Here is a 23,851-nt window from a genome sequence, read left to right on the forward strand (position 1 = left end):
GAAAATACTAAGTATATTTCACTCTAATGAGATCTGTAGTGGGGTTTTAAAATTCATCATAATGTGCTTCAAGAAAAAAAAAACTCAATAGGCTTGAAAGATAAAAGGTTTTTTTTCCTAAGTCTTCCTAAGGTTGTTATATTGAACTTATGCCATTCTGATAAAATATTAAAGACTATTACATAAAGTCTAGAACTGTACCCCCAATCTCTCTCTTGCAACCATCACTTACTACATTTGGAAGTTTACTTTGCCTAAACTAACCACTTCCATTTCCCATGTCCTGGTTTTTTCTCTCCTGCGTATGCAAGAGAAAGATAGGGGTTTAGAGAGAGTGCCTGCGGATCCAGAGTGCAATTCCTCTTTTGAAATGGGTTGGACTTAGCGGTGTTTGCACACAACCAGGCACTCTTCATTTACATGCATCTGCATATTTGCACTGGTCCCCGCATTTCGCCATTAAAGTGCGTGCATGTGCATAGCAAAATAAACTAGTCAGAGAAAAGCTCTTCATTACCCTAATTCATATTTCTGCTTAAAGCCCCTTCGTAAACAAATCTCTGGTCCGATAATAATTACTTTGCCTCATTAAAATAGAACAAAAATCTCAAATGGTTAAAGGGCATGGCTTTGATGGTGTCTGAGTTTTATTTTCTTCTCCTTGTTTTGTGTGTGTGTGTGTGTGTGAGTGTGTGTGTCTGGGGGTGCGTATCTAATGAAGTTTGGGAGTCGCGCGCAGGGGCGCGTGGGGTGCGAACCCCGGAGGTCCCCAGCCCGTGTGCTCTCCGCGGTTGCAGCGTCCGGGGCTCCAGCCGCAGCGCTCAGAGCCTTGGAAGCTGCGAGGCTCCCGGGCTGCTCCGAGTCCGGGCTGCGCGTCATTTGCAGTCTGGGGAATGTTGATCACCTCACTAATTACACCTCTCTCCCCCCTCTCCCTCTCCCTCTCCCTCGCTCTCCTCTCTCATTCCCAGAGTGCATATCGGGAATAGACACACAAAGACATGCGCACTCAACTTAATCAGCCATTTTTTTAAACAGGGCTAAAACGATAATAATTAGCAGAATAAAGACATATCGGATTTTCATTTCCTTTCCTCCTTTTCCCAACCCCTTCACAACCAAACAGCGAGACCGCGGTCGGCACATGCTTTAACTCCTCCCGGACCCCCGAGGACCGCTCCATGCCCCCCACTTTCTGCTTCAGCGTTTTTATTTTCACCCAATAAAGTTCGAGGATTATTTTTTTATTTTTTTAATGAACCCTCTCGTTTTACTTGGATGTGATCAGCTGTAAGTAAAATAAAAGCAAAACAAAAAAAGAGGCGAAGATCGAGTAGGAACTGCAGGGGAAATGGAAAGTAAGTTTTTTCTTTAACTTTTATTGAGTAGTTTGTGTTAAATTTAGGTCGAGTATCGATTATCTTTCCAGCCTGATCTTGAACAATCTTTGATATTTCGCTCCCTCTCTCCGCCTCTCTCTCTGCCCCTGGCTCTCCTCGCTCTCGCACACATCCCCTCATCCCGACCATCTCTTCCGCTCTGCCCCCCTTTCCTATCTCTTTCCCCCTTTTTTGGCTCAAGGATTTTCTCCGCTGAGGGAGGGAGGGGACAGTAAGGGACCCGATTTTCCACTTTCTTTAGGGGGGCTCCGTTTTTCGGGATTTAACTTTTGGATTAAGTGGCGGCCCCTCCACGTTTGGCCGGGCAGTTTTCTCTCCTTTTTCCTGTCTTTTCGGGCTCTGCCTTCGTCGTGAGCCTGGGGCATTCTTGTGGCTGGGAGAAAGCTGTCAGCTCCGCAGAGGTGCGGACACTGCCGGGAGTCCCCGCTCGCCCTGCGCCGCTGTGCTCTGTTCGGGATGACTCTTCCTCGGCGCCCATCCTCCGAAAGTTTGGACTTCGGTCGGTGAGAGGCTTTGAGCCTCTCTCTCCCTGCTCTTTCCCAGCTTTACCCTCCCCCTCCCTTATTCAGCCTCCTTTTTCTTCCTTCTTTTACCACCCACCCCTTTTCCCCTTCCCAAGTTCTCCGAAGGGCGCTTAATGCGTCGGGCTGGCGCAGGCCCGGGGTTCGTGCTTCCCTGGGAGGGGACTCGGAGAGGCTGGGACGAGCGCCGGGGCTGGGGCTGCAGGTAGACACCCTCCCGCCGGAGCGGCGGCGGCGGGCCTGGCCGAGGGCTGCTCTGCTGCGCGGGCAGGGCTCGGGCGAACGGAAAGCAGGTCCGTTAGGAGGCAGGATCGCCCGGCCTTGTGGCCGGGGACCTGGGAGGCAGCCGCAGCTTGCTCCGGGCGCGTTCGCCGCCGGGTGCGCGTTAGACCGGAGGATAGACGCCTGAGGCTTGGGGTCAAGAATCTTTTCCTTTCTTTTTGGCAAAGAGCAAGGGCGCTGTGTGTGCATGTGTGTGCGCGCGCGCGCGTGTGCATGTGCATTTGTGTGTCTGAGTATTGAGGGGCTGTGGCTGTCTGTGAGAACTGATTCATTCTCCGGCCCCCCCAAAAGGGTTCCGTGTCTACAAATGAACTTCACCTCCTTCGCTTCTCCTGGCATCAAGTGAGCCTTCCGGCCGGGAGCAGCTCAGGGAAAAGGAGCTGAAATGCGCCGGGTCTCGCCTTCTTTCTACTTCTACGCCGTCCCCCCCCCCCCCCCCGCCCCCGGCCTTACTGCTGTTTTCTGTTAGAAAAATAAAATAAAATTTCTCACGGAATTGTATAAAGTTTGTCTGCCGATGCTCAAGTTACAGAAGGTTCCCCGTCTGTCCCCCTTCCCCTAGAAGACGGTGCGCTGGTTTGCATTTCTTTTGTTACCTGTGATCCGGACGGGGGCTCCTTTTGGACCTTCCGGCTGGGGTCCGGCCCAGAGAGGAGGCTTCGGCCGGCGCCCTTGGCCGCGACTCCTCACTTCCGCGCGGTTCTGGTGAGGTTTTAGCCACCGTTCGGTGAGACACCCTCCTTGTAGGTACCAAAGGTTCAGATCGCAAACATGTACCCCCCCCCCGCACACACACAGACACACACTCAACACACACTCAGACACACACATTCTCCCTGCTCCCCCCACCTCCGCCCCCCACCTTGCCTTTCCCCTCCCCCCTTCCAAAAAAGCACACACACACACAACAGTCCCCCCCCAACCAAACAAAAACCCAAAGACAAGTTCACTGGCAGAAGATGGTGGATTGACACTGACTCAGACAGAGGCAGGTTCACCAGAAAATCTGGCCGTCCCGAGATTTCTGACAGTTGCATTTCCTCTCCTTGAGCCCCCCCCTTTTTATTAACTGTGTTCCATGTTTAATCAAGGATCATGTAGATGGCAAAAGGACAGACTGAGAGGAGAGAGGAAGAGAGAGAGGGAGAGAAGAGACAGAAGGAGTTTTTTTTTTTTTTTTTATTGTGTTCTCCTGGATTTTCAGTGGCTTGATCCCTATAAACGTGGAGTGGTTAAAGCTCATATGTAGTATTATATTTTTAGTTGGGTGGATGGATGGAAGAGTGAGGGAGAGGCTGCGGCTGCCGCTGCCTTTTCGGGTGTTGCTTAGATTAAGGCTGAGACTTGGCTGCGATTGGGACGCGACAGTGACACGGGCATCGATCGCTTCCATTGAGAGCAATGCAAAAACACAGCCCGGGTAGGTAACACTCTCGGTGCCATCAACACTTGTTTTACTTTATATTTACTGGCAAAACTGACAGAGCAAGCTCAGACTTTCTTTTTTCTTTTCTTTCTTTCTTTCCTTTTCTCTTTCCTCTTTTCTAACTGAAGAATAAATACAATTGTATAGAGAAATTGTTAAAAGGGATGGTTTAAATAAAACAGAAAGGAGATGTTCGGAATTATTTCACTACCTCTGTGACTGTGTTTGGGAGTATTTCTCCTCCACTGAGGAGCATATTAAAGAGAATGAAGATTTTCTTTTTTCCTTCCTCATCTTAAAAAAAAAAAAATCCTTAAGGGAATATTCGATAGTTTTCAAGGTTTGTGGTTTCAATCAGCAGGAAGGCACACAAAAATAAAAGATGGCTAGCCAGCTGTTTTAACCTCTTGCACCTGGCTTCAGTGTGGGGATCATAAGGTTTATACAGTTATTTTTTAAAATGGTTTTAACCTTTATGGAATAAACTAGGAAAAGCATCACTGGGGAAAGTATTTATTCAATAGCTGGTTACTTTTGGGTTTAAAAAAGTAAACTCATATTCAAGTGTTTTCATGTTTATGGTAATGAAGATAGGGTTCAATGAAATATGGGGGAGATACCATAAATCTGAAAAGGAAAATGTACCCCAGGAACAAAGAAAGGTCAGGTAAACCAGCTGTGTAAGTTAAAGCAATAGCACCAACTGTGGGGTTAGACAGGATAGTGGGCTCTGGATCTGTGAAGTGAAAGTTGCCACTTAAAGTTAAAAATGAGCCTAACATGTTCAGCTCTTTTGTAATCTTTCACAGATTTTAGCAGATGAGCCCAAATCTGTTCATTAATTTTGAGCTAGTTGGATTATTTTAAAAGATGCTGTACCAGCAAAGGAAAACATAAAGGAAGCTGAGAAAATCACTGTTTAATATTGCAGAATTTACTGCTTCCATTCTGACCATGAGCCTAAATTTACACAATGAAATTTGATTATCTCTAATAACAATATTAGATCCAGCACTGGATGGATGAGAATTGAGGTGGTTTTGTTGATTGCAAGGGTTTAATGTTGCATTTCAGAATCTGATGTGGTTTGGCCTCCCTTCCATTAACTGGAAAACCCCTGAGGTTTTACAATTATTTCTTAAAGATAATACATTTAAGATTGCATTGGTAGGCTGAAGAAAAGTCATAAAGGCAAGAAGGGAAGCCCTTAATAACTCTTGAGATTCAGACATGTTCAGCAGTTAGATTGGCTCTGACTTCACCAAGGGTCGACAATGTGTCATTTCCACGAAGCCAAATTGCCCTCTGCCTATATGATATTAATGTGCAAATCAATATTTCAGGGATTAAATTTCCCTTCTTCATTTTTTATGGTTTCTACCTCAATAAGTCTCAAGTCTATTAGAAGAGGCTGGATGATTTAAAATCTTTCACTGTAGAATGACTTGTGGTAGTCTTGTTTCACAGACCATTTTAGGATTTTTGTTAAAAAGACTAAAGGCATCCTAAAGAAGTTGTGAGGTTGTGTAGAACGAGGCTCAATGGTGTAAAGCCCTTGTTTGATTAAGAGCTAAAAGGTATTGAAAATATAATATATATGTTTAGCTAATATACATATACATTCCCCTGCTTTAAAAATATTATGTTAATCACCTATTGATTTATTTCAAAATCAATTGAAGCTCCTTTCTTATTAGTAATTTGTTCAGCGTTCTTGAGGACTGTGTTAATTTTCTTAAAGATTATGCATGAATTAGCTTGTGTGAAAGGATTGGGGGGGGGGAGGATTTCCATTTACTAATATTTTCCTAAGAAGTATTTTTAGAAACCATTGTTTGTGAGAGTAATAGTCAAGTGGTGTCATTTGCATACATTGTTGGTATAGTTCTTATTGCTTTTTGTGGCTGAATGACTTAGCTGTTATCTGTCAAATGAGGCCTTCTTCAATTTTTCTGACATTTTGTTTCTAGCACTTAGTAGGTACAATGTTTCTTAATACCCTCTGAGGGAAACTCAATTATAAAAGAAAATATGTGATTTGATTGGAATTAATACAAAGCAGAAATGGAGGGATCAAAATAAAAGATTGGGACTTTATCACATAATCTTGGGAAGGCCTACTGTCTATCATTTGGTAGTGTTTTATAGTCTTAAACCATCTGGACCAAGTTCCGCACAGCTGCACGAATTTCATATGTGATAGAACATTTTTTCCATTCAGTGTGAAATGTTCCTTCCTAAAAAACGTACACCAGACTCGCTTAATTTAGTCTGTTAAAAGAAATGCACATGAAAAAGGACAAAAGGCTCTTTAATCTCTGCAAGCTGTTTGTTTTTCTTCAAGATTCCTGTCTGTTTGGGTTTGAAAAGTCATGTTTATTGAAGAGATGATTCTGAGGTGTGACATTAAAATAATATATGATTTTTGGACTGGTGGCCATGATCCTGCTTAATTTGCAGAACTACTTTTTATGCCTGTCAAAACACGGAGTTAATCTATCCTTATTTACAATTAATCTCAATAAAATTAATCTTAACTATGCTTTATTCAGTGGCTTAAAATATCTAATTATATTCAATTAACTGCTATCATAGTAATTAACATTGCTTAATTGCCTCTGCATATATTTATGTAAAGCTCATTAGATGCTGACTCCTTTTCCCTCTCCTACTTGCAATTTTTGCTGTTGTCAAACCATTTTCATCTGCTAAAGTTCGACAGTGTCAGAGAGAATAGAGTTTTCTTAACATTTTCTCAAAATGAACGTTACTGCTTTCCCTTGAAAAGATACTCCTTATGAATCTTTAAAGACTAATTCATCCTCCCTCATCGTTTTCTTTAACTCAGGTCCCTAGCACTACTACAAAATATTTTCTGTCATTGTTGCTGGAAATATGAGAAGCAGGTTAGGCTTTGTGTTTATAAATGAGGAGTCTTTCTGTGTCTGCCTACTGGGCTGTACCCACAGGAAGAGTGTGCCCCCCAGCCCCAAGACCATTCTAAGGATTAAAGACTTGGCCAAGGTTCAAACTGAGAAGCGCCCAGGGAAAGTGCATGTGACTATGTACAAGTTTCATGTAATTAGTGCTTAATTATATTAACATATGCAAATTGTCAACTTAGGAGCTTGTTGAGCTGGCAAAGATCAGCTAGGCACAATTGCTGTATTGTTCTGAAACAATAATGGATTTCAAGTTGGATTGTGGAAACACATAACTAGCTATCTAATTTAACTCATAGCATGGTGAAATTTCATTAGTCTCCATGGAGACTGGTTTAATTGTGCTGACTAATGTTCTGGGCTGCAGAATGTCCTAAAAAGACAGGTTGTTTGCCTAATCCACCTTACAATGACACTTGTTTGTACATGTTTCCCTTGTGTGAAAATTTGCATATGCAAATAAATAGTTTCTCTGCCCCATTTGTCATGGCTGTTCATTACCCATGAAGAGGACATTGTTACTAGCTGTTACTGAGTCTCCCAAGACGGGATAGTGTCAACCAGTCCAGCTACATTCTTTCATAATTTGTTTCTGATTAATAGACCAGAGTAAGTCTCTTTCTCTTTGCACATCTATAAAAGGAAGGTCAGTTCTGTCAGAGAAAAGAGTTTCTGCAGGAACTGAAGGACTTTTTCTTCATATTCTTATTCACCATTTTCTACCCATTGGCTAACATAATCATATTTAAAATAATGCATTCTTGTTCTAAGAATGCCTCTACTAATAATCTCTAGTTTCCTAAAGCAAAAAGATAGGAAAAGAAAAGAGATTCTGTTATTGGAATATTAATCCTGTTTTTGACAGAAAGGTAAACTGATATAATTGCTTTTCAGTTGAAGGAATGGGGGTTTATACAAGTGTGAAAGCATCGGAAAAGGATTAGCATTTTTTTGCATAATGAAAGTTCTGTTGAATAGGGCACTGAATGGCTGACTGAATGACTAAGATGAAAGGAAGATGAAAATGCTGCTTCTCTTTCTTTCTGTCTATGCTCTGCTCTCTCTAAAGTTATGTTTGTCCAAGACTTGAGAAAACAAGCAGGGGCTCAGATTTCAGCAACTTTATAAGATGCCAGAGTTTTCATCATCACTGGGAAGTAATGTGTATGACAGTAGTTCAGGTAGAGCATAATCAACAGAGGTTTGCATGTAGAAGAATTTTCAGACATGTCAGGGTAGCCAAATATTGACTAATGGGTATCAAGAATTCCCAGGACTTTGTTGGCAGAAACAGTTATTTTGTGAGAGGCCAAAAGTATGGCATGGATATTTAATTCAGTTAATGATGGAATATATATATATATATATATATATATAGTGTGTGTGTGTGTTTTCCCCTATCAATTATAAATAGCTGTCTCAATCGGTGGAACACAATACTTGAGAAAGAGTTGTGTATTCTAATTGTTGGCAATGCTAAGTGATTTAAGTGGCCCATCAGCTTTTGTAGCTGGGAAGGAATAGTAAAAGTGGATCCAGAATTATTTTCTTAGCATTTAATTCATAAAATTCTGAATGCAATCTTCATGTTGCTTTCTAGGTGTTTTGCATGTTTCATTTAAAGATAAGTCTTTTAAAAATGTCTTAGTAGTATATGTTCATTGGAAATATTTATAGTGGGGTTTTCTCTTGTCACTAGTTAGGGCTGTAACTGGTTATCACTTGACAATGTGATCAGGGCTCTTAATGATGTTTCTTCAACAATAATTAGGGCAGTTAAAATACCATGAGTGTTGACTCTTTCAGAAGTGGGAATTGGTTCTTTTGTATATAGGTAAATGAAATGCAGTGCAGATAATTATTTATATGTATACATTTTAAATGAATTCTTTCTAGTTTCAGGTTGCTACAAATGACCCACTGACAGTTGCCCTGCAGAGGGGCTAAAAGACTGCACCACAGATTAATCTAACTTGTTTGTTGTTAGACTGTAGAGGGTCCATTTGCATCATCATTTTGGCAGTTCTTTTGCTGAGGTACTATTAAGATGGTTAAATGGAAACTTGGTAAATCACAAGTGTTTTCGCATAAATTAGAGTGTAAGGGTTGCCTCTTGAGCATAGCATATTGTAAAGGAAAACTGTTTGATCTTTGTTATATAGTTACCAAAATTCTTTACTAGAGTCCTTTTTAAAATTTGTCAAGAAATTCTGGATTGTTTCAAATACTTTTATGGTTGACTTTATGATAGGCTTGAAAAAAGTCTTAAAAGAACAAAAAAAATACACATGGAGGCTATTCTTTTACATGCAGAAGGGCTTATTAAGGTATTTCCATAAGAAAATGTGTTAATTTAAAAAATAAATTCATTTATATTTTAAGACATTGTTAACCAGGCACCATGTGTTGCAACTGGCAGTTTTCCAGCCATCATGGAAGTGGATCACACATGGGTTAATAGTAGCTTATGTGATGTCTGCATTCTTAGGAAATGGGCAAAAGCCCAGGGTATTCTGATATCAAGATTTTAGGAATCAGACAGAGAGCGGAATATATGTTTATATGTGAACAGATGGACACATGTGAGAACTAAAAGTGCATAATTTCTCTTGGCACTTGTTTTAGTTACCCCTGATGATATAACCAAGATCTTAGTGCACTCGTAGTCTTTGATGGCGAAGGATGAAATGGGCTTTTAATGAGGGCTCAATGGCATTATTTTCTTGCATAAGGATTGTGCCCCTTGTGATCTTGCTGGATTTGATGTTCTGTTAATTCCCTAGTTTCAGAGGTTCATAAGTTGCCTTGAAAGTTTGATATGGTTTCACGTTTGACATACAATCCTTAGCCCAGGAATGACTGTTCTCTACTCTGCTACTCTTTTAAAGATTTGTGAATGAAGTAAACTCTTTGCTACTTTGAGGCATTTTTTGAATATATGCGCTCAAGATAAAAAATAGTGTTAACACTAAAGTCATATTTAATAAACAGGTTTCTTCTTGGCCACTTTAACATTCCAGAAGAATGTTTATTCTTCTTTAATGTTAATGTTATTTGAAGAAATAAACAAATAAAGTTTAAGAATTTGGGGAGACCGACTTGATTATGCCCTGATGGTTTAAGACAAGTTGTGAGTACCTTGGTCATCTAGGTCAGGGGCTCACACATCAGCATCATGTATTCAGATTATAGATCATTTCTAATGTTGGCCTGTCCTGAAGATACAACAGGTGATAGTTCCTGAATGGTACATATTATAGCATGTACCTCTAATGACAAGCTTTATAGGATGGTGTGAACACACTTTTATAGCTAGTGTGTTCTAGCTATAAAAACAGAAAGCATTATGAAAATATTTACTCAGATTTAAATCATTTTAATCAGGAAAAATTGACTTTGGAGCTAAAATGTGCATTTTATCTCTGTCCATAAAATTCTCTTCCTTCATTGTAAAGAAGAAACCTATAGCTTTAGTAGTGTTAAAATACAGAAAAATAGAAGCCACCTGTTTGTCTTGTTAAAAACAAAGCACAATTCTTTATAAAAGGGAAGGTTTTGGAGAATCTTAAAATTTGCATGGAAGAACAAGTTGATAAAGCCCAATCATTGTTATGATATTTCGCTAAGTACCTTCGTTAAGCCTGAAATACTTTACTAACATGGATATTCCAAAATATAGTTCTTAGTACTTTTTAAAAAACATACGTTTATGAATAATGCAGTCAATATGAGTACTTGAGTTCCTGAGGTCTCTAATGGAGAATGAGAATGAACCGTCTCTTTTGGTTTAGCAGCTACAACTGTGCGTCATCCTCCTTAATGTTTGTGTTTACTAGGAGTGTATATACAGACACACACACACACACACACACACATCTACTTCGATCCTCTCCTATGTTAGTGCCTCTCTTTCCTCTTCAGATGCATTCATTTGTGGCAGCCTGTGAAATTTTCCCTCTGTAGACTAAATTTGTTTTGCTATCTAAAAATAGGCTAACATAATCTCAGCAGAAAAGAGTGGGTAGGGAAGTAGGCACCTATTAGAAACTATCAAAATGCTAGTGCCTGGGAGCTGCCTTAGAGTCATTCAGTTCAACTAGCTCCTTTTAAAAGATGAGATACTGAATTCAGAACTTATCAATGAGTTAGTCAGCGAGGTAAGAGAATGTTAAGATGTTCTAACTGTAGGACCTTTGGTAACTCAACTATATTGCCTATTAGGAAAAGGGTTTGTTGCGTGAATGAATGTGAAGGCTGTGGAAATGGTAAAGAGAAGAGAAGGGAAATGTGCAATAATAATACGATAATGGTACATCTGAGAGAGTGAGTTCCCTGCTACTGCAAGCAGCGAAGTGGAATCTGGTTGGCTTCTTACTGCTGGCCCGTTAATCATATGTTTGCATTAAGTAGGACGGTTAGACTCTAAGGTGCTGTAAGTGGCCAAGAAGAGTCTATGATTCATAAAAATACTGATGATCTCAGTGACTTAGAATGTATTTTTAATAATCATGAACATGGTGTGAACAAGGTTTCCATTCTGTGTAAGGAAAGTAAATGAAGACAACTGTGTGATGCTTTACAGGAAGCAGAGCGTACCTGGAAGGGTGATACTTAGTTAAGGCTTCACGTTATTATTGATCCTGTTCACTTTGGTTTCTTTTTACTCTTTCAGTGAGTTTGTTTATTTTATCTTCCATTTTAGGCATTTGAAAATCTATTTCTTTTGGCAATCCAGTGCTCAATAGGAATCTTACAAGATCTATAAGGCAGTTGGATTAAATCCCTATCATGAGTGACCTTATCCAAGTTATTTAATCTTTATGAGCTTCAGTTGTCTCGTCTGTATGTCAGAGTTGCTGTAGAGATTACATGTGGCCAAAGTGAACATTAAATAAATGAATGTGTTAGATATCTAATACCTATATTCTCTTTTGGTTCTTTTTCTCAATGCAGGATTTAATGTAATGCTCAGCTAAAGAGCCTCTAATACAGGAAATCTACATAGATATTTTGAGTAGCATTGACCCTTTCTTTCACCAGGGGAGGATATAAGAATTAGGCAATGGATATGACTAAGAGGTGAGGAAAAGGTGTAGTATCTGTTTTCTCACATTTTCTCAACCTTGATGATATCTAGGTTGACAGGTGGGTCGTCTTCCACATCAGTACCCGCCAGTCCATCATCACAAGTTGGTTTGTTTCTGAGGGGCTTCTAGATAGTTAATGTGTTCCTGGGTCTTCATATTTTATTATTTTATTTTATTTTATTTTATTTATTTATTTTAGAGACAGAGTCTCACTTTTTTGCCCTGGGTAGAGTGCCCTGGAGTCAGAGCTCACAGCAACCTCCAGCTCTTGGGCCTAGGCGAGTGAGTCTCTTGCCTCAACCTCCCGAGTAGCCGGGACCACAGGTGCCCACCACAATACTCGGCTATTTTTTTGTTGCAGTTTGGCTGGGGCCATGTTTGAACCTGCCACCCTCAGTATATGGGGCCAGCGCCCTACTCACTGAGCCACAGGCTGCCCAGGTCTTCATTTTTTAAAGAAGCAAATTAGGACATAACTAGTTTTTAAATAAGTCAGACCTTGATGAACAATATTCCATATTTTCCATTAAATGCAATAATAGAAAGGACCACAGTGCTTATTTCTGTCTTGAAAATGACCCAGTCTTGTTGAAAGCCTTTGAATTGGAAGATTTTCCAATACTAGATGAGATGTAGTAGAAACACATTTCTATATACTTGGTATTAATATTATGAGATTTTGTTCAAGGAGTATATTGCATGATACTGTGTTGACCAAAATTTATTCTAGATAAGAGAGCCAACTATTAATAATCAAATAATGTTATAGAGCCCTTAAATTTTCTCAGGATGTTTTATAGCCAAGCTGTAAGTTTCAACCTGGGTTACCTTTTGGAGGAGGTCACAGTCCTTTATCTTTTTATAATAACACATTATTCATTGGAGAATTATCCTTGTTCAAAGATGTTAAAATTCAGAATAAAAGTTAATTAATATATAAATACATAATTTTGACTATCTAGGAGTATATATATATATTTGACAGAATCTGTCTTTTGTTATCTTTTTATTTTTAATAATCTCATAATACATGTAATATACATACTTAAAATTCGAATTTATATTATCATGGGAAATTTAACTACAAGTGTTTTTTAAAATTAGAAGTGTGCCTGACCTATGTTCTAGTCATTTGTAGGAGGCCTTGGACTTGACAGTTCACTTGCAACAAATATGTTTGGTGCTAAGCATTTTTTTTTTTTTTTTTAAGACAGAGTCTCACTCTGTTGCCCTCAGTAGGGTGCTGTGGCATCACAGCTCACAGCCACCTCTAACTCTTAGGCTTAAGGGATTCTCTTGCCTCAACCTCCTGAGCAGCTGGGACTACAGGCGCTCATCACAATGCCTGGCTATTTTTTTTGTTGCAGTTGCCACTGCTGTTTTAGTTGGCCAGGGCTGGCTTCGAATCCGCCACCCTCAGTATATGCAGCTGGCGCCCTATCCACTGAGCCACAGGTGCCGCCGACACTAAGCATTTTTTAACTGCTGATCAGGATGAGGATACTCTTCATTCTAAGAAAACAATCAACATCTGAACATTTTTTATGATGCTTGCTGAAGGGTATCCTCAGGCTCCATGAGGGCCACACTCACATCTGCTTATACACTGTGTCCACAGACATACTATTGGCAAGGCCTCTGTGCTCAATAAATATCTATGGAATGAATGAATAAATGAATGATAATTAAAAACATAAATAGAAAATTTTAGTTTACTATGCTACTTGAATCTCTCTCTTCTTGAAATTTAGGTACTGAAAAGAACTACACTACCTTAAAACAGCTGGACTTATCTCGGAAAATTTTAAAGAGAAAACTATCACTATCTTCCAGTGCAATCTAAATAGGGTTTTATTTTAGAACCACAGATTGCTGCAGTTGAAAGGCGTCTAGTATTGTTTAACCAATAAGGAAACTGAAGCTCCTGGGCAACGTAACTACCGAGGGCAGGTGGTGAGACCATGTGTGTGCACACGCGTGTGTCCTCCTCAGCTTATAGCCCCAAATTTTATAGTGTGAGAATAATTTGTTATGCTGGAGATTTTTTGATTTGTGGGATTTTTCCCAGCAAATGAAGTTTCTTAATTATTACAAGTCCTATGATAACTGTAAGGACAGGCTGACTGCTCTGGTATTGTTAAGGTAAGCTGTTAGAGATAGGACAAAAAAATTGTCTGAAAGGTGAAAACTTGCAGGAGAAATGGTGTGGGTCATTTAGTTCTTGAAGTGAAGCAGGGTGCAGATTAGGAATCATTATAGTTTGCCAGAAGTTGCTGGTCATAGAAGCCTGTTTAAGTGCTCACTGTCAACAAGGAAATCATGGGCAGCACTTAAAGTGGCTCACCTCTGATTTATTCATAAACCTCACACGAGCACTTGGCTTTGTTCTTGCTCTAGTAAGGGGGACTGATGCCAATAAGAACAGGAATAAAGAGCTCCTTGCATGGTCCAAGAGTGAATAGCACTTTACCTCAAAGCCTGACCTGCTTTCTAGAGGTCTGTTATGCTAGAGTTGCCTCTGATTGGCTGTGTCCTGAGATGAATTGAGAGAAGAGCTTATAACAAGTATCTACTCTGTAAACTTCATAGTGTATATAACAAGAACTTCGTAACTGGAACTTGGGTTCCAAATGAACCTAAAGGTTTTGGTATTTATGGTAATGGAACGGCTTCCCTTTTCAAAGAGCTTGAAGAGTTTAACATTTAATAATAGTTGGGAAAATACTGCTTCTTCCTACAAAAAATACAAAAACATCAAAATAGACCTGGTTTTGAAACTGAATGTATGGAGATTTAATAACATAGGACATTGAGGGTTAGACTGGAGAATAAAATAGGTACCGCGCTGGTCCAAGTAAAAACAAAGAAAGGTGCTGGCTTGCTGATTGATTAGTTGTGTTTATCTATGAAGCCTCATTTGTGTCACTTTCGCAAATTATGCTCTGTTCCAGCCACCAGTGTTGAGGAGAAGAGACCTTTAAGAAGCAGTCAGCTGGCTGGGTTTCACTGGGGCAGAGGTTGAGGCGAGTTACTTAAATCCCCAGAGCAACATTTAGTTGATGCTTGTCTTTCCCACCCCCCCCATGCCCTACCCCAATCATCTCATCCACTCCAGCTTCTCTTTTCTCTTTTGATGAAGTTGGTTTGTTACTACTTACAATGCATCTATTGAACACAAAAAAACTTCCTCAAATTTTCACAACATATTACATGCACCCTGAAGAACCATATTAGGAGATGGTGATGAGAGTTAATGATATATCTTTAGATAAAGCCTTTCTCCCATGCAATCACATCAGAGTCATCAGCTCATTTGTCATGGCTCAAAAGAAAATGTCAGGACCAATGAGTGTATGAGTGCTGAAGGGGGCGAAAGGGCTTTTGGAGAGAGACATTTTTGTGCTGGGAGTTGGCCATGGCTTAGATTTAGCTCCCGGGAAATATTGGGATTAGCCAACTCTGTGTATAAATCCTTAGCATAACAGAATTAGTTGGGAAAATAGGGAGGTAGTCATGAGGATGGGCACAATTCTGGAGACATTGTCCAAGCTACAGGCAAGAGACTAAGAAAAAGAATGAGGTAATTTATTAAAGTTATTTTAAGGGATAGGTTGTATGCGGGTTCTTTGATATCAAAATTGGAGTTCCAGGTTTAAATGACATCACAGGAAGACCTGCATAATGCACACTAAACGTATATCTATGGCTTCTGTTTTGAATTTATCTGCATTAGAACTTCAACCTTACCTTCACTTGAAAACATTTTCAGGAAAATAATACTTGAGTACACAAAGATAACATTCAGGGCTAAAGTATTTTTGACAGTGTTGTTGGAAGTTAAGACTTAAATTTAAATAACAATGATTTTGGTGAAATACTTGTTGCCTTGTGGAATTTCCACAAAACCTAGATGCTAAACTTTCTTTACACAGACTTCCTTCTGAAACTTTAATTGAAAAGTAACTTATTTTCTTTAGCTACTGAAGTTCTTATCTTTGATAGACCACTACTAGCAGATTTATTTCATTTTGGGTCCAGTTAACTGTTCTTTTTCAGATAATCTACTCATACAAGCCTTTCTTGTTTAATTCTATTGATTTACAGTGTTAAAGTAAAATAATCTGATACCTGTTTCCTGCCCTTTGAGTATTTGTCGTCAAAGAGGCTGATTAGTTTTTCCCCCAGCTCTTTAGCTGTTTTAAATGTATAATTATCATTGCATGTCATTTGATAGCTGCACTAATTGCTGCCAAGTATTGTCTGTTTGCACTTAATGCTGAAACCTGATCAACATCCCGCTTTGGTTGATGTTTGATGGTAAACTTTAATTAACTCTTATTGCATTGAAGAAGAGTTCAAGCTTGGTGCTAACTAATCATTTACCTTCATTATGTCCTGACAGCTCCACTTGTTCTTGGTCCTAATAGATACACCAGTCAGTAAATAAACCTGCAAACCTCATGGCTTATAGTTGCTCCACACTGATATTTTGGTACTCAAAGTATAAGATAATTGGGCCCAGATAATTATTTAGTTAGTTTAGTATCTCTAGTTCTGCAGACACAAATCTTAAATTGCTTCTTTCATGCTGGACAATTTCATTTTAATAGAAACTGTAGATTTGAGATAACATTATTCCTTCAACATGGTTCCTCTGAACATGCATCTTTTGAATCAATACAATTAAGCTTGTCTCCTGTTGGAATTCTTGTAATTATTTTTCCTGAAATACTTTTCCTGTAATGATATTGAAGTTAAAGTAATCAGGTTACCAGCAGATCATGTAAAATTCAACTCAAAATTGCTGGCTGCTTGATTTTAATTTGTCTGACATCAAGTTTGTTTGAAAAGGGATAAAATGTGGGTAAACCAAGGAGTTTATAATTATGGTTGACGTTTGTTTGTTTATAATGAAATCTAATTAAAGTTCATACATTTAAAACACAAAAGTTAATTACTGAATTGCTCACTTCACTGATGGGCAGTAGTTAACTTTCAGACCAAACCCCCCCCCCAAAAAAAAAAAACCCAAAAAACAAAATCCAAATAGAAAAAACTACAAACAAAAGGCTCTTCATAATAGAAATAAAATAACCAACTAATCTTAGTAATCTAACATAAATTTGCCAACATTTCATCCAGAAGAAAACTTAGCATTCCACTTAACGTTCTCTATTATGCTAGTTCTAATGTGGTTTTAAATATAAAGTGATTTAAAATATTTACAGGGTATGTTAAAAGAGACTTGTATTTGGTAGACTCTAAAAGTATTGTATTAATATAGAAAGAGACATTTGGTAGTGGTTAAAAGAATTATGCTTATAACTTTATTAAAATAAAAAATTCACTCACACTATTACACTTACTATGCTATGGGTTACCAGATCAGATAGGTGGGACTCATGAAATGCAAATAATTATATAATTGTTTTCCTTTTGAAATATTCAGCTGTCAGTAGTTCAGTAATTAATTTTATGTATGAATAGACAAAGAAGGATACAAATATATATTAGACTATATTGTTATTACATTGTAGGTGAGATCAGTATGTCTGTGTAATAGTTTTTGCTAGCCTGGTATATTTTCTTTTTGAAGCCAAATATTTTATAGTTATATATAATTTAATAAAACTAATTTGGAGCAATTTTTAAAATGTTCCTGTGTGATGATTTAAAGTCTAATCACTAAACCCTCTTAGATGGTATGTATACCAGAGAGATTAGTCAGTTATATTTTAAAGACGTGAAATATAAACATATGAAAAATATGGCAACTATGATATGTAAATTCTCCAAAATGATTGATGCAGTCCATGCTTGTCCAAGAAATACTAAAGGCTGCCAATTTAAAGCTTCCTATTTAGCATTGTTATTTACTTGAACTTTAAAATGTGGTAGGGATTGAGGGAGATGGGAAGGGAAAATGATTCTGTTGGTTATTGAGATGCATATAAAATTGAGTATAATTTACGCAACTTTTTTATGTTTTCAGAGATTATGTTTATATGTATTTTTATATAATACCTGACTGGTTTATAGGTTAATATTTATTTAGGGAAGAAACATTTAAAAGCTCATTTTAGTTATTTAATTCTAAGTCTACTTTGCATAGATGAGACAAAGGGAAGATGATTCATACCTAAGTATGGCTGGGGGCTGGGTTCCTGGCCTGTGGACATACCCTTTTCTTTTTTAAGGAAAGAAAAAAAAAAAGGCAGTATCTTCTCACAGTATTGGCAAACAACAGCTTTCTAGTAATACTTTAGCTGATTAGGACATCCTTACCCTTTAATGAAGCAATCACCGCATAGCCCCAATGTCAGCTGGAATACTAGCAAAACAGTATCAAAGAAAGACTCAGAAGAAGCACTGAATATAATTACAGTTCATGTCCTTGTCTCTCACCAATGCAAACTATTCTGTTACAATTAGAATGCATAAGAAAATTAGAAATCAACTAGATTGGTTAAAAGTCTCAAAGTTTGTTTACAAAAGACACCTAATGTATTGGGTCCACTCTGTACACTGATTATAAAATTTTCCTGAAGCAAACAAGTAAAATGAGTCATGTAATAGTGTAATTTGATTAAGGAGAGATTATTGATTCCTCTGTAAAGAAAGGTAGCTGGAGTTTGATGAAAGTTGTGAAGAAAATTGGGTAAAATTCCCATTTCCCACAGTTATTCAAATTAAGGACTGTTGGGTTTATGGACAAAGCGTACCTTTCCTTATGGTTCTGGAACACGTATATTTAATACTATGCGATTGTCATATAAAGACCCTGCAGATTTAGTGATGTGAGGGAGCACGAGGGAAAATGAGGGTGGGAAGAGAAGAAGAGAAAGAGAAAGGAAGACTGGGAGGGAGAATACTACGCATCAATCCCAAGGGTCCCATTTATAGAGAAGGACACGAATCTTCATTGAAGAGCTAATTTAGATTTTAATGAAAAAAAAAATGAGGAAAACGGAAAAACGACTTGGTTGACTCACACACTCATGTTTGTCTTTGTAAACTTTCCCTCTTTAGAACTGTGCCTGTTTTAAATGCTGACTGTATTTGGTTACATCCTTCTATTCAATCTTAATTACCTTCTCCCCTTTGTCGTGACATGGGTGGAAAGTTTTTGCCGTGTCAGGAGAGGTCGTCACACATTCTTTTGCAGTTCTCTTCATTAATTCCTTCTTGCAGAAGCATTTTCTCTCGTGCTGGGAAGGTAGAAGGGTGTAACAGAAGAGGCCTGAAACATCAGCGGGAAGCTCTAAGCTGGTTAATGCAGTATAATTGTCTGGACATAGACTGGTCTTTGTTTGTGTGGTTCACTCCGAATCAGCTGTAATTAACTCCAGAGTGTTTCCAGATTGCCAGCAAAGAAAAATTACAGCTTTTCTGTTTTAAATTGTAAAGCTCACAAACATTAACTATGCAGATTACATTTACTTTGATATATTTCTATCCTGTAAGAAAAAAAAAAGAAAAAGCTATTTTGGCTCCCCCTGCCCCACCTCTAAAAATGTGCTTTTGTTAAATTACTTGATTTAGTGTCTATTGGAACATGATGGCTTCTTAACAGTTGGGTTTGAAACCTTTTACCTAATATTTTCAATCCTTTTAGATCCTTGTATTGGCCTTCCTTCTCGCTAACCTTTTTAAAACTGCAATGGGGAAGAAGTTAGGCAATCCTTTATGAAATACTCCACATACACTAAAATAAGCAGATTGCAGAGAAAGGTAACTTAACAACACTGGCCTCCACTTAAAATGCTGAGCTCCAAGCATCGTGACGTAACTGGTGCTTCACGCAGGCACTCTACCTGTGTTTTGATAAATCAAAAGGAGACTGTGTGAAGAAAGGGCAATGCCACTACTACTTCTCGTGGTTAGCAACCACACCCTTTAAAAAGCTTCTGTACAGTGATATGTAATTATGAATTCCAACATGGGTAAAAATGAGGTAGTGGTGTGAACTACTACAGGCTTGTACACAAAAGATCTGTCAGCAACTGATACAAAAAAAAAAGTCCAGCCAAAAATCTTTTTTTTTTTCTTTCTTCTGAATTTAACAATAAGGAATTTAAGCCTCAATGTGGCTTTAGCAACCAAAGAAAAGAAGCTCTTGGTGTCTGCATAATACCACTTTGATGGATTTTTTTCATCAGTTCTCTGTACGTGGCAACAAATAAACAAGTATAATTATACTTGTGAAGGTCTATTCATTGCTTTGTCAGGATTAGATATATGTGCCGTTTTCACACTGTGCCTCTCTTTTGTCTTTGCCTAACTCACTATGACATATTGATAGAGGATTTGGAATGGGGAAAAGGCCACAGCAGAGACAGTGATGACCTTTTGGAAACTTGATATAATTCAAGGATTTTTATTTATTTTCTATTTTTTTGTTTGACTTGTAACTTGTTACCAAATTCTCTTGTAAGTGGACAACTTTTACCCTGTTTAAAATGGAGGAAATAAAGACTCAAAATGTTAGGAAGATGGCTCAAGAGCAAACGAGAATAAAAACAATAGGCTAAGGGAGCCCATTGGTCTTCTTTCCCAGCACTTAGCAGAGTGGCTAACCTAGCATTCCTTTCCCATTATTCTGGCCTCTTGATCAGATCACTTTCTTTTTAATCATTTCACAAACACTGTCTCACTGGACCGTAGAGAAGGGCTGGGACAATCTCGAGTCAAAAACAGAGGTAAAAACCGGCCTCCCTGATTTTGGGCTCTAATGGGAACTCTGCAAAGGAATTCTGCTATTGTTCAGAAAGCACCCCTTTCATTAGCCAGGCTCCTTGTAGGTGGGTTTGGTCATTTAGCAGAGCAGAGTTTAGGCAGCAGTGACTGCAGACGAAAGCAAGGCAGAGCGAGTAATAAAAGTTCTTTTCTGCATATTGTCCATTAGTGCTGAAAAAGGGATTTGACGTGATCAAAGTCACTGATCTTGTGAATTACTGAGAATACCAAAAACTGTGTACACATATTTTAATCAGACCAGCAGGTATGTATTGCTATGAATTTAGTGTTAAATGATGTTAGGCTTTCTCTTTGAGATTTCTTGAGGACTTTAGTGCTTTTAAAAATTAGAATGTTTGGCAGTAGAGAATAGAAATTGGTGAAAACTAAATAGAAATCACCTTAAATGGTGAAGCAACTTTTATAGTGAGTGAACTTGTTATGCAGTCATTTTGGAATGAATTCTGTGGCTTAAGTTAAACAGTTGTCTTTGTGGTCTCTTTGTGGTCTTTTACTGGCACTTATAAAACTTTATCGTAAATTTCTTAAATGGGTCACATTGATAAAAGAAAGACCTGGTCTGACATTGATGGCAGTGAAATCACTTAGCATCGTATTCAGTGTCACTGTACTTACTGATCTAAATAACTTTAACTGAGTAAACTAAAGTGATTCGATCGTGATATACTACTAAACATTGCTATGGTTGTAGTCAACAGCTACAGAATAAAATTTTGAAATTACATAATATATTACTAGCAAGATCAATTTAGATAGTTTTGTTATTGTTGGTATTAGAATGAAATGTAAGTTTGATTGTATAGAAGACTTATTTATTTAACTTAGTTTCTGATTAATGTGTAGGTTATTGATAAGAAGCTGATAGGTGATTTTATGTAAAATTATATGGGAGTATTGTAACAAAATATATCCTACCATCTTGCTTTGACTTGTAATGGATGTTTTTAATGTGGCTTTCGTAATTTTTTTTTCATGTAGCAATAATGTTAATTTTTTTGAAAGTAATTTTTCAAATTTTTTTAAAAAGTAATTTTTTAAAGTAAAATTAAGAGATTTGCTCTACTTTGTATAGAGAGACACTGAGATAAACATTGCGGTACCCATTCAGCATCAGGCCAAGATTGTTAACTGCATGTTACATTTAATTCATTTGAGGTACATTTAGAATATGTGTAATGATTCTAGCAAGTGTATCTGTGGGATGAGAACTACCATAAAGGCAAAGATAAAATGGAATTAAAATAATAATAAAAAATAACTCAAAAACTTTTCTACAAAGCTGTAAAACAAATCTTTTTTACATATCAGATATATGCATTGAGCCTAGTAACTTATCTAACCATTAGGAGAAAACCATCCTGCATTCTGGGACTTAGTTTAGTTTCATTAATTTAGTTTTATATACCACCTTGCTTTCACTCCAAATCTCTGAACTCTTTCTGCCTCCCTCATTTCTTTCAGTTCAGCAAGGGATTATATTTTAGGCATCTTGGCTGCCTGCAGTATGTATACATTGTGCTGAACTGGTAAATGCAAAGGTAAACATTAATGCTGGTGGACTAATTAGAAAATTATTAGGTTTTCATGCTTATGGTTATCAGATTATTTCAGAGGGTTTTGAAAGCTGCACGCATGCCATGAGGATAATTAACCTGGAGCTCATCAATGATTAAAATTACACACTGAGCTTTGTGATGTTTGATTTGTGAGCAATTAGAATGTCATTTTAACCATCTCAGATACCAAAACGAATTTTGATTTCGTTTTCAATCTACTCAGATCTTTTGATGTATTCTAAACTGATCACTTCCTCTCTGATTTAGCTGACAAGATTAGATTTGATTATAGTAAAGAGAGTAAGCTATTCTTCATACTTACTATGCTAGTGACCTTCAGGGATGCCTTCCTTCTATAAGAACTTCTTAAAAGGAATTCTAAAATGGTTAGTGATACTGGCGAATCTGCTTTGTTTCTTTTAGCTCTTTGCCACTCTTCAGACTATGCAATAGAGTGTAGGGGTGGAGGGGCATCTTGGCTGAGGTCGTACTTGTCTATCATAAGCAGTGTATATGCAGTGTTAATATAGCAACATCCCCTCTCTTGTTTCAGAAATTGTCAGGATATGTGAAAGTGCTGATACTTTTAAATTAAGGCATTATTGGCCTCGAAGTTGTCAGTCCTTTCGATTTCAAGATTTGAAAGAAAGTTGCTTGCCTGTTTCATAAAATTAAGACAGTGCCTATGTCATAGGCTGAAAATAAACACTAAAGTTTAAGACTACTCAACTGTTGAGTACAGTGCCATCATTCTGCAAACCGAGAGATCTGCAGGGACTCAGGGAAGCTTAAGCTGTAAGCAAGCTACTATGACAGTAGCTAAGGTTTGCAGGCACACACATGCACATACACAGAAGGGGATCACACGTTTTTACCAAGGTATCCCCAACTGTCCTCTGGTACTTTACCCTGCTGCCAGAAACCTATATGGTTTTTCTTGAGTGCATTTTGTCCTCAACAAAGAGCGCTTATGGTCTAAGATTTCTGCTTGCAAAAAAACCTAAACAACACAACAACAATAAAAAACTAAACTTAAAAAAAAAAAAAAGTGGAGGGATTTTCATTGGAAGTGCTGGTGTATGACTTGTTAAGCCAGGGGAGATGTTGATTGAGGCAGCATTTGAGAGATGGGCAACTCACCAGGATTGATAACATCAAAATGGTATTTGAAATGGTGTTCATTACGTATTGCAGTGAAAAAAACCTGAGCGAATGTGATTGTCCCCTAGGATGATAGGACTGGTTGCAGTAAATATTAATTTCTGTTCTGTTGCCCATTGAGGTGACTGAAGTGTGGGGAAGAATTGTGATTGGTGCTTAATCAGGGCCGGCCAGATACCTGCTGAGAGCTTTTGCACAAGGAAGATTTGTAGTAAGCTGATTTACTGGCAAAATGAAAACCAGAGAAGAGTTTGCTCTGTGTTGCCTGTGGCTATAATATTTCTAATTTTAAGGTTCCTTTCTTTGTGGATCTCCCTCCCACACTCATTCCCCCTTCTAGTGACTGCCTGATAAAGAAAAGGTAAATGTTTTAAATTACAAGTTATTTGTGTTTTTCTTTTATTCCTGCTGTTGTACATGAAAGTCATTTACATTTCTATTAGGGCAAAGGAGGTTTTAGAACACACACACACACACACATATATATATATATATACATTACAGACTTTTTCAGAAAACAGGAATGAAAAAGAATCAGGATTACTGATCTGAATTTTAGATTTATTATGAATGCTCATAGCAATTTCAAAAACAACTTGGATGTGGAGGCAAGCCTGTTATAGCTGTCTACATTATTTCCCTGCATTTATACAAAGTCTGTCTGTGATAGATAGGTATGCTGGTTTTCAGTCCCCCCCCCTCACCTTTTTAGATAGTCA

At 38.1% G+C, this 23,851-nt stretch overlaps 1 protein-coding gene across 2 annotated transcripts in view; it reads left to right on the forward strand.

Annotated features, from left to right (window-relative positions):
• The first annotated feature begins 991 nt into the window (after nt 1-991).
• Nucleotides 992-23,851, forward strand: part of ZFHX4 (zinc finger homeobox 4) — a 204,855-nt gene continuing 181,995 nt past the window's right edge. For both annotated transcript variants that reach the window (XM_053559105.1, XM_053559106.1), the window contains exon 1: nt 992-1,358. The gene's annotated coding sequence lies outside the window, so the exon portion shown is untranslated. The remainder of the gene's footprint in view (nt 1,359-23,851) is intronic.

Source organism: Nycticebus coucang, chromosome 13, assembly GCF_027406575.1.
Source record: "Nycticebus coucang isolate mNycCou1 chromosome 13, mNycCou1.pri, whole genome shotgun sequence".
In the NCBI taxonomy this organism is placed as follows: domain Eukaryota; kingdom Metazoa; phylum Chordata; class Mammalia; order Primates; family Lorisidae; genus Nycticebus; species Nycticebus coucang.